Genomic DNA, 11,692 nt, shown 5'->3' with positions numbered 1-11,692 from the left:
AAAAGGCAGTTTATCCTTTAGTGTTGATAATCCGTCGTATGTCATTAGCCCTCTCTTAAACCGCCATCTAGACTTTGAACAACCATGCCCAGTTCACTTCATACGTATACCTTGAACTGCCGGTTTAACATTTTGACAACACATATGAACCGCCAATCGTAAACTGTCCATTTCCCTTTTACAGACTTTGTAAGATGATGAAGCAATTTGCTGCTTGCAACTGGGTTCCGTTTCGGATCACAAAAATGCAAATCAATGAATATATCACCACCGGTGCTTTGGCTTCAAAAAATGTCCTCCGTTGGAGAGTTCCTGGCCCTGAGTGCCCCCCTGAACCTCAAGATGGAGAAGTGATTGTATTCTTGCAACATTTAGCTCGAGGTTTCAGTCCTCCCAGATCAAAAATTTTCTGGGATGTTCTTGCCAGGCTCCAACTTCATCCTCAAGATATTGGACCAAATTCTGTGTCCAACATATGCAATTTCCAAGTATTCTGCGAGGTTTATCTGCAAGAAGAACCAACTGTCGACCTCTTTCTAGACCTATTTCACTTAAACCGCCGGACAGAATTTTCTGATGGACCTAATACTGAACTTGGCGGTGTGTCAATCCAAAAGAGGAAAGAGGTTGATTTTCCTCACGCCAAACTTCACATCCATCCAAAAGACTGGAACCAAACCTGGTTCTATTGTTAGAATACTGCCCCTGCTGAAGAGAATCCCTTGCCAGGCTACCGTCCGCACCAGCTCAGTAATAATCACCCTTTACCTCAGAGATTGCCTGCCAAAGATCGACAAGCCTATGCACCTCAACTCGCCAAACTTTAGGCTCTTCTTGCCAACGGTTTAACTGGTGTTGATCTCGTCCGTTGCTGGATTTCATGGTGCATTCTTCCTTTAATCCGCCGGCCCGGATTGATGTTCGAATACACCAGCAACACCAATGATCCTCAACGGTTTAATTCAATAGAACTGACAGACGATGAAGTCAGTGAAAGTGTAAAGAAGATACTTGACGAACCGCTCGCCGTATGTACTCAAACTGGTCTGCATCCTTTTTACGCCTCCAACAAACCACCAGTGGTAAATAGTTTAATCGTGTAATTTTCCTGATCCTTCTCCGCTTCAACACTGCTATAATAATCCTTTTGTGCAATTCCATAGGCCAGTAGCTCCTTTTGGAAAAAGAAAACTCAAGGCAAAGTAGCCAAGGCTCCGCGTGGTAACACCAAAGTCATCAAGAAAGCTGCCAAAAAGAAAACTGCTGAGTCTTCGGAACCACCAGAAGATGTCGATGACTCAGCTAAAGAGGTAAAGTTTGACTCCCTTGACTTCTATCCATATATTTTACTGATAATGATTATTTCCAGGATGATGCGGAGGCCAGCCATGCAGATCATGTTGAGGTAATTTGTCTTTCTTCTGACTCGGAACTTGTGCCGGTTCAACGATTTCGCCGTGCAGTTCGAAAAGTGAAATGCTCTCACCCTGTTGCTCATTTGGATCAAAAACTTTCTTTGAAGTCACAACAAACTGAAGGGCATCGCACAACCCAGCACAGTGGTCAACAGGTCACTTCTTCCGGTTTACCTCATACCCCAAACCAGAAACGTCGTCCAGAGGTTGCTTGTTCTCCTAAAAAACGTTATCTTTTGAAAGGTTTCTTCCGATTCCCTCTCAATTCATCTGATTCAAATTATCAGGCATCTTCTAATTCATCTGGCGGTTCATCAACCACTCAGCTGCCTCCACTGAAAACCGTCCCTGGGTAAGTGTGTAGTCTTCCCTTCTCTTTCATAACTCAGTTGACCATGCTAATCTTTGTCTTAATATTAGTGCTCAAGATCGTTTGAGTAAGAAGGCAAAGACCAGTGCCCCTACCGATGAAGTTGAACCGGAGAAAGCTCCTGAAAATCCTGATCAAAATCTTGATAATCTCATGGATGATTTTGTCCCGCCAAATCCAACCATCAATGCTGATCCGCCGGAAGCCGATCCGGGCATATATGAGAATACATCCAGTCCACATGCTACACCTGCATGCCCGGTTGCTGATCCACTAAAGTCAAGTGCTAATCCGCCAAGCCCAGCCAAAGACGATGACGTTATTGTTACTGGCACTGCTTATACCGCTCCGGGTGATCCAGTTGTCTTGGCAAAACATACCGCCAAGGATGAATTTATTTCAATGGGCAAGAAGAAGATGGAAACTAATATGTCAAAATATGCTAATCTTTCTGCCTAGGATCTTCATTTCGGTTTCTTGAACCGGCTTTATACAAGTCGAGATAATGAGGCTAACTTGGTAAATCTGATGAAGGAATGTTATGAGGTAAACATTTTCCTCCTTATGTTTGTATTTTCACTGCCTTGTATCCTGTAGCCCCCAAGGGTCGGTTTAATTTGTAAAAACAAACCGGGACTTTGAATTTCCAAACTGCACATTGTTGACTTTTAAGTTTTTTGAACAAACACACATTAGCCCCCAAGTGCCAGGATTGAAACTTGTATGAATCCTTGGGACTTTGAATAAGCAGTAAGAAAGAATTAATCCGCATTAGCCCCCAAGTGCCAAGTATAGAACCAGTTGTATGCTTGGGACTTTTGATAAAATATTGAAATGCTCCTCTTGATTTTGGCAGGCTGACATAAACCACCAACGGACGCAGATTGCTGATCTTCAAGAAAGTATCAAATCTCACCAAGAAGAATCTTCCAAAGCCAAAGATGAACTTTGAGCCGCTTTAACTTCCATAGAACGACTGAAAGAAGAATTCAAGACGGAACATGCCAACTGGGACACTGAAAAGGGGACATTGCTGAAACGGGCTGAAGACGCCGAATCTGCACTTAAATCGGTGGTAGAAGAGCTTTCTGGGTTAAAGTGTCAAGTGAACACCATGACCTCCGCAGTATTTGGTAAGTACTCCTAGCAAAGTATTTGAAATACCCATCTTGTAAGGTGCCGGTTGAAATATGAAATTCTTAAACCGTTGCAGGGAGCCGCATTACTCATCTGGGCTCAGATGTACGGATGAAGCTGAAAGCAGCATATACTCTTCTGGAACAACTTTACACCGGTGCTCAACGGATTATCTGTGCAGCCTCCTATGACAATCCGGCCCCAACACTGATCAAGGATACTCTGACAAGGCTATCCATGGTACCAGCATAGCTAGAAGAGGTGAAGCGATCTGCTGCCAGGGCCGGCGCTTTGTTGGCTCTTACCCGAGCCAAAGCATGGATAGCTGACTTGGATCCGGTTGACCTTGCCAAAGGCTTTCCAAGCACACAAGAAAATGGGACAGATTTTGATGATGCAGCCCTTAAAAGAGTGACAAGGGAGATGCGTCCTCTGGTGAGTCAGTTGGCAGAAGATGCTAACTTGACGGTTCACCGATCTTATTATGATGCCAACAACAAATGGGCTAACCCTGTCATTCCAGAGGCGCAAAATCTTATTCCAGGAATCCGTAAGCACACTTATGCCCCTGACATTGATCCGTCAGAACTTATCAGTGAAGAAGCTATCTTTCAGGCCTTAACCTGGATTAACTGGACCACCACAAACTTCCAGCCGCTAGGTGGGGAAGAGGAGGCTGAACCAACGCCAGATGACCCATCAACTTCGCATCAACATGGTAATGAGACTTGATCCGACAATTAGAGTGATGCTCCAGAAACCTTGTTCTGCTGGAAACACCATACTTTGGGCCTTCAAGCGCTTTGTAATAAGCTAGTGGAAATACTTTGATTCGTTTCCCTCGTGCAGCGGGGTACACTTTGCGTTGATTTGTCATGAGAATTTCAGTACTGGCTTATGTATTTTTTACAATATTATGCAATCCCTGTGCCTGCATAAGGAAAATCTGTCCAGGCGGTTTACCACCGGACGGGTCAAAATACCCAACACAACTTGGTAAGCAACTACGGTTGCAGCAATAATAAATCATACCTGTGATATAAAACATTGCTATTGGTTTACCAATTGTGATTTGAAGAAAGGTGAAAACCCAACTTCTACCATGCCATGTTGGTATATATATATGATATAGAACCGGGTTGTGATGAACACCGGCCGATTGCTGGAGACAAAGTGTCAAAGCCAGACCGGTTTTGAGGGATGCCGGATTACCTTTAATTGTATACTTTAACAGAAGATCCATAAGCCATGCCGGGTTAAGAAACTCCGGTTTAACGTAGACCTCACGAAAAACAAAAACCTAGCAGAAAAAGCAAACAAAAAACTGTAGTCGAGGCTTTTCGAGGGCTGCCAGGCCCAAATCGAGGCTTTTCATGGGCTGCCAGGCCACCGAGTTAAACCATTTTGGCAAAGCCTTTTAAGATGGCCCTCCAACTAACCAATCATCGTTTTAACTTTGACAAGTTCAGGGTCTCAGTGAGAGTAACTGTCAAATGTTCGAAGGGTCGTACCAGGATTACCTGGATAGGAGTGGCTTACTTGATGAAGGCAGGTTAACCCGGGGTTTTAGGTGAATACACCAGGCTTCCAAGCCGTGGGTTGATACCCAGCTACAAGGGTCCTTTCAAACTCTTTGGTATTTGACGCAAAGATCCCCCAAGTAACTTTGTGAGCTGTGCTCAATGGGTGCCTATGTTTGAGTTGTGCGTAGCAACAAGACTCTCTTTGGCCCCTTGGGTGTGAAGCTCCCAAGCTTTGTTGTGGCGTGATAGCTTCATCAAGAGGGTAGTAACGCTATGTTCTCTTTGGTGAATACACCTATGTTTGAACAGGAAGCCCCCATGTTAACAGATATTTGAAGAAAAAACGGCGGAGGCCCTGCTTGATAGCAAGGATGTCGGTTTATTATATTAATCATAATATATACATTGTTGAAATATGTACATATGAAAAGCCTGTGGCTTCAAGTGTAATAAGGCCGTAGGAGAGCTATATTCCATGGCCGCCGGGTCTCCTCCTCAGAGCTACGTGAGTCTTCTCGAACGTCAATGAGGTAGTATGATCCGTTGGGCAGATTTTTGCTGACCACAAAAGGCCCTTCCCAAGGTGGGGATAACTTATGCATATCAGTCTGGTGTTGAATGAGCCAAAGTACCAAATCGCCTTCTTGAAAGGTTCTTGTCTTAACCCGACGGCTGTGATAACGCCGCAGGTCTTGCTGATAAACCGCTGACTGAGCCAAAGCCATGTCTCGCTTCTCATCTAACAGGTCCAGCGCCTCTTTGCATGCTTGCTCGTTATCCTCTTCAACATAATTCGCGACCGGGGGCGAGTCGTGACGAATATCACTTGGGAGGACAGCCTCAGCCCCATAAACCAGGAAAAAGGGTGTATATCCTGTAGATTGGTTTGGGGTGGTATTTATGCTCCATAACACAGATGGTAATTCCTCCACCCAACAACCCGGCGTCCTCTTCAAAGGGACCATGAGCCGAGGCTTGATACCCTTCAGGATTTCTTGATTCGCCCTCTCAGCTTGACCATTGGACTGGGGGTGAGTCACGGACGCTACATCAAGCCGGATGTGCTCTCGTTGGCAGAACTCCTCCATCTCACCTTTAGAAAGGTTCGTACCATTATTTGTGATGATGCTATGTGGAAAGCCGAAACGGAAAATAATCTTTTTGAGAAATTGAACTGCCGTGGCTGCATCACATTTACTGACGGGCTCCGCTTCAACCCATTTGGTGAACTTGTCAACCGTCACGAACAGGTGGGTCTTCTTGTCCTTAGAACGCTTAAAGGGTCCAACCATATCAAGCCCCCAAGTAGCAAACGGCCAAGTGATGGGGATCATGCGTAACTCCTGAGCATGAACATGAGCACGACGTGAAAATTTCTGACAAGCGTCACACCGCTTTACCAAGTCTTCCGCATCAGAATGAGCTATCAACCAGTAGAACCCGTGTCGGAAAGCCTTAGCAACCAAGGACTTTGAGCTGGCATGGTGACCGCAATCTCCTTCATGGATTTCCCGTAGAATCTCTTGTCCTTCTTCAGGAGAAACACAACGTTGGAATACGTCTGAAATGCTAAAATGGTGCAACTCGCCATTGTGAACAACCATAGATTTGGACCGCCGGACTATCTGCCTGGCGAAAAGTTCGTCTTCTGGTAATTCGCCCCGGTTCAGATACGCCAAATATGGAACCGTCCAATCCGGAGTGGCATGTAGAACGGCTACCAACTGGGCCTCCGGATCAGGAACAGCTAAATCCTCTTCTGTAGGCAACTTTACAGACGGGTTATGCAAGATATCTAGAAAGGTATTAGGTGGTACCGGTTTACGCTGAGATCCCAGTCGGCTTAGAGCATCTGCTGCTTCATTCTTGCGCCGGTCGATGTACTCCACCTGATAACCCTTAAAGTGACCTGCTACAATATCCACCTCGCGCCTATAAGCCGCCATGAGCGGGTCTTTAGAATCCCAAGTACCAGAAACTTGCTGAGCCACCAGATCAGAATCTCCAAAGCATCGAACCCGGCTTAAGTTCATTTCCTTAGCTACACGAAGACCGTGGAGCAAGGCCTCGTACTCCGCTGCATTGTTAGTACAAGGAAACATTAAGCGGAGAACATAACAAATCTTATCTCCTCGAGGGGAAGTGAGGACAACTCCAGCCCCCGAGCCTTCCAGCTGCCTGGATCCATCAAAGTGAATGGTCCAGTATGTATTATCCGGTTTGTCTTCTGGTGCTTGTAACTTGGTCCAATCATTGATGAAGTCCACAAGCGCCTGAGATTTGATAGCTGTTCGGGGTGTATACCTCAAACCATGGGGACCAAGCTCGATTGCCCACTTCGCAACCCGGCCAGTTGCCTCTCTATTCTGGATTATATCGCCCAAGGGAGCAGAACTGACCACTGTGATAGGATGACCTTGAAAATATTGCTTGAGTTTCCTACTTGCCATGAAAACTCCATATACTAGCTTCTGCCAATGCGGATATCTTTGCTTTGATTCGATCAGTACCTCACTGATATAATAAACTAGTCGTTGAACCGGATATTCTTTTTTGGCCTCCTTACGCTCAACCACAATCGCCACACTGACCGCCCGGGCATTGGCAGCCACGTACAACAATTGAGGCTCATTATCAACTAGAGCAGCGAGAACTGGCTGTTCAGCTAGCTACCGCTTCAATTCCTCGAATGCCGCATTGGCGGTGTCAGTCCAGACGAATTTATCCGTTTTCTTCAACATCTGATACAGGGGAATCGCCTTCTCTCCCAAACGCCTGATAAATCGGCTGAGGGCTGCAATCCGGCCCACCAGACGCTGAACATCATTGATACACGCCGGTTTAGCCAAGGATGTGATTGCTTTGATCTTCTCCGGATTTGCCTCAATACCCCTGTTAGACACAAGAAAACCCAAAAGTTTGCCCGCCGAAACACCAAAAACGCATTTGTCCGGGTTAAGCATCATCTTGTAAACCCGAAGATTGTCGAACGTCTCCTTAAGATCATTTATCAGGGTTTCCTGCTTCCTGGATTTTACCACGATATCATCCACATAGGCATGAACATTACGCCCGATCTGGTTGTGAAGACAATTCTGCACACAACGCTGGTAGGTTGCTTGGGCACTCTTGAGCCCAAAGGGCATAGAAACATAGCAAAAGGCTCCAAAGGGAGTGATGAAGGCTGTTTTCTCCTGGTCCTTAACTGCCATCTTAATCTGATGATAACCTGAATAAGCATCCAGAAAACTCAGGCGCTCACAACCCGCCGTTGCATCAATGATCTGATCAATACGTGGGAGAGCGAAAGGATCTGCCGGGCAAGCTTTATTCAAATCAGTGTAGTCCACACACATACGCCAAGTGCCATTTTTCTTAAGAACAAGCACCGGATTAGCCAACCATTCGGGATGAAACACTTCGACGATAAACCCAGCTGCTAGCAGCCGGGCTACCTCTTCGCCGATGGCCTTGCGTCTTTCTTCGTTAAAGCGGCGAAGGTACTGTTTGACCGGTTTAAACTTAGGATCAAAATTTAGCGTGTGCTCAGCGAGTTCCCTCGGTACACCTGGCATGTCAGAAGGTTTCCATGCAAAGATGTCCCGGTTCTCACGGATGAACTCGATGAGCGCGCTTTCCTATTTCGGATCCAGATTTGTACTGATACTAAACTGCTTGGATGAATCACCAGGGATGAAGTCAACGAGTTTACTCTCATTAGCCAGTTTGAACGTCAGGGCCGAGTCATGCTTCGTCGTAGGCTTCTCAGAGGGGTCATGTCCGCCGGATCAACATTGTATTTATAGAATTTCAGCTCCTCTGTCGCACAAACTGATTCAGCATAGGCCGCTTCACCTTCCTCGCAATCCAAGGCAATCTTTCGACTCCCATGTACTATGATCGTCCCCTTATAACCCGGCATTTTGAGCTATAGATAAACATAACAGGGTCTCGCCATGAACTTCGCGTAAGCCGGCCGTCCAAATAGCGCGTGATATGGACTCTGGATTTTCACCACCTCAAAGGTCAACATCTCAGACTTGGAATCAAGCTCATCTCCAAACACAACTTCCAAAGAAATCTTCCCCACAGGGTATGCCGATTTACCTGGTACTACACCATGAAAAACAGTGTTTGATGGTTTAAGATTCTTATCTGTCAACCCCATGTGACGGAAAGTCTCATAATACAGGATGTTGATGCTGCTCCCTCCATCCATCAGAACCTTGGTAAACTTATAGCCCCCTACCTGAGGGGCTACCACCAAAGCTAGTTGACCCGGATTGTCAACCCGGGGTGGGTGATCCTCTCTGCTCCATACAATGGGTTGCTCCGACCATCGTAGATAATGTGGTACGGCCGGTTCAACAGTATTGACTGCCCTCTTGTGAAGTTTCTGATCTCGCTTGCACAAGCTAGTAGTGAACACATGATATGTCTGCTGTTCAACTGTTTGGGGTGACTTTGGTAACCTGACCGTTGCTGATTCCCTTGGTTATTCTGTTGGTTATTACCATGGTTGTTCTGATTGCCCTGGTTGTTCTGAAATCCAGAGCTTGAACCGCCGCCTCCATGGAAACCTGGGCCTGAACCACCCGGTGGATCCTGATCATACCGGTATAAATCAAAATTTTTGAACTCCCTCATTATGTGACAATCTTTCCAAAGATGTGTGGAAGGGGCCTCCTTGGTCCCATGCTTCGGGTAGGGCTGGTTTAACAAACGCTCCAGATTCATCCCTCCACCGCGCTGGGGCGGTTTACCTTTGCGGCGCTGCATATTTGTGTTAGCCACCAAATCTGAATTATCCGCTTTACGCTTACTGTTATTCCCATGGCCCCCTAGGTTGTGGTGCTGCCCTTTTGCACTGCCGTTCTTCTTTCCCTTCTCCGGTTTGTCCTCCTCTGAATCCGGATCCTTGGTATTATCTGAATCGACATACTTAACTAAAGCGGCCATGAGTGTTGACATGTCGTTGCAATGACGTTTGAGCCTTCCCAACTTCTGTTTCAACGGCTTGAAACGGCAATTGCCCTCCAACGTTAATATTGCGGTATCGGCATTAATATGATCTGACGAATGCAAAATTGTCGAGACTCGTTTAACCCAATGGGTCGTGGACTCCCCTTCCTCTTGGACACAAGCGGCCAGATCTACAATTGACATCGGCTGCTTGCATGTATCCTTGAAGTTCTGGATAAACCGGCGCTTTAATTCGGCCCATGAGTCGATAGAGTTGGTTGGCAAGCTCTTCAACCAAGTGCGAGCTGTTCCTTCCAGCATCATGGTGAAATATTTAGCACAAACCGCCTCATCCACGTCTAACATCTCCATTGCCATCTCATAGCTCTCCACCCACGCCTCTGGCTGCAAATCGGCGGTGTAATTTGGTACCTTACGAGGTCCCTTGAAATCCTTGGGCAATTGCACATTACGTAATGCGGGAGTTAAACATGGTACCCCTAGGGAACTGAACATTACCCCTGGCTCCACGGAGGCAGTGGGGTGAACCGGAGTATGATGTCGTGCTTCGTGTCGAGCTGTCAACTCGGCCCCCCATCGTGCGCGGCCGTGGTCCACAACATCTTGCGCATTAGCACCTCCCCCGGCCGGGTTGTTCTCCCGCGGTGAATTTCGGTGGCATGCGCTACTGGATACGGCCGGTTTGTCCTCCACGTGTCTGCTATAACTCCGGCTTGGACAGGGAGTGGAATGAATCCTCTCACAGCTATGTGAATACGCTTGCTGTTGATTCAGTGCTGTCTGAAGGAGATCCCTGGCCCGACGCGCTTCCACTACAACTAGTGATTCGCCGTCGGTTGGGAGAGCCGCCAGGCGTGATGCGGCGGCCACAATATTATCCAACGGGCTGGAATAATGCCCGGGCGGTGTTGATGATACAACGTTGTTCTGGGGAGGCAGGTTTGTTGCGCGTGGCTGAACCGGCGCTCCTGCTTCCGGTGCCCCCGCCCGGTTTGGCGCGGGTTGGTTACCAGCTCCTGCACCTGGCGTGTTGAAAAGATTTTGCGGCTCATAAACCGACGGGAGACGTGATCGGTACCTTCTTCTCATGACCTCTTCTGAAGCATTCTGATCTAGTCTAATCTGGTAAGCCTGTGCTTCCAACTCGGCCCGCTCTGTGGCCATCCTGGCGTTCTTTGCTGCCAGGTCTGCTTTAGCCTGGGCTATCTGATCTTTCACTTTTAGAATCTCCGCATCGTGCTGATCCCTGGTTGCTGCGTCTACCTCCGCGGACATCAGTGCCGCTAGAGCATCGAACAAATCAGACAAGACTTGGGCCGGAGGCAGCGCCGAGCTTCCTGCACCTGCTGGCATGGCCGTCGTTGAACCGGAGAGTACTGCTGCGGCGGTAGATGAATGAGGCGCCGGTCGTGTGCCGGCCATGAAGACAGCGGCCCGGTTTGGCAGATCGGGGGAATCCGGAATACTGTTGCCCTCGGATCCTCCCTCAATCCGGCCGTCGTACAACTGGTAAAGCGATTCGGTTTCTCCGGAAGACTCGTCATCACTGCGGACTACGGTTTCTCCATCAAAGATCGGTTCCTCCTCTTAACCCAAACTCTGGACGACACCCACGAAAACATGCCTGGCCTCAGGCTGAACCAGTGAAGTACTTGCATGCCGAGCCGTCTCAATGATGTCGGTGCAGGTGTCTAGCTCGGGGGCCGGTTCACCGATCTTGCCGATGAAGACGTGGATCCCACCAAAGGGGACCCGGTACCCGTATTCGATTGAATTAGCCTCGGGACCCCATCCTGCGTTGTCGATGTAGAGCTTGCCGCGGCGACTCTTCGTCATCCGGCCCACAGCGTATCCCTTCAGTCCATCGAAGTTGCCCTTCAAGAACTCGAAACCATCGTGCGATAGCCCCACGGTGGGCGCCAACTGTCGTGGAATTGTCACGGCAGATGTCCTCATGAAAGGACTTAGTCGTGGAGCCATCGCTACGGGTTAGCTTGAAAGGGTTAAACCGGACAAGGGGACACGAGAGTTTATACTAGTTCGGCCCCTTTGATGAAGGTAAAAGCCTACGTCTAGTTGTGATTGGTATTGCTGGGGTTTTGAAGGCTAGGGAGCGAATCCGCTTTGTCTGGCTTCGAGTTGTCCTTTTTCCTCCCTGAACTGCCGCCGGGTCACCCCTTTATATATTCAGGAGGATCTCGGCAGGTCTACAGAGTCCCGAGGCTGGCTCATACAAGTGTCCGCCTCGGTCTCTTCTTTCTTAT

This window comes from Triticum dicoccoides, chromosome 3A, assembly GCF_002162155.2.
Source record: "Triticum dicoccoides isolate Atlit2015 ecotype Zavitan chromosome 3A, WEW_v2.0, whole genome shotgun sequence".
NCBI lineage: Eukaryota > Viridiplantae > Streptophyta > Magnoliopsida > Poales > Poaceae > Triticum > Triticum dicoccoides.
The sequence above is the reverse complement of the archived record's forward strand: the minus strand, read 5'-3'. Positions refer to the sequence as shown.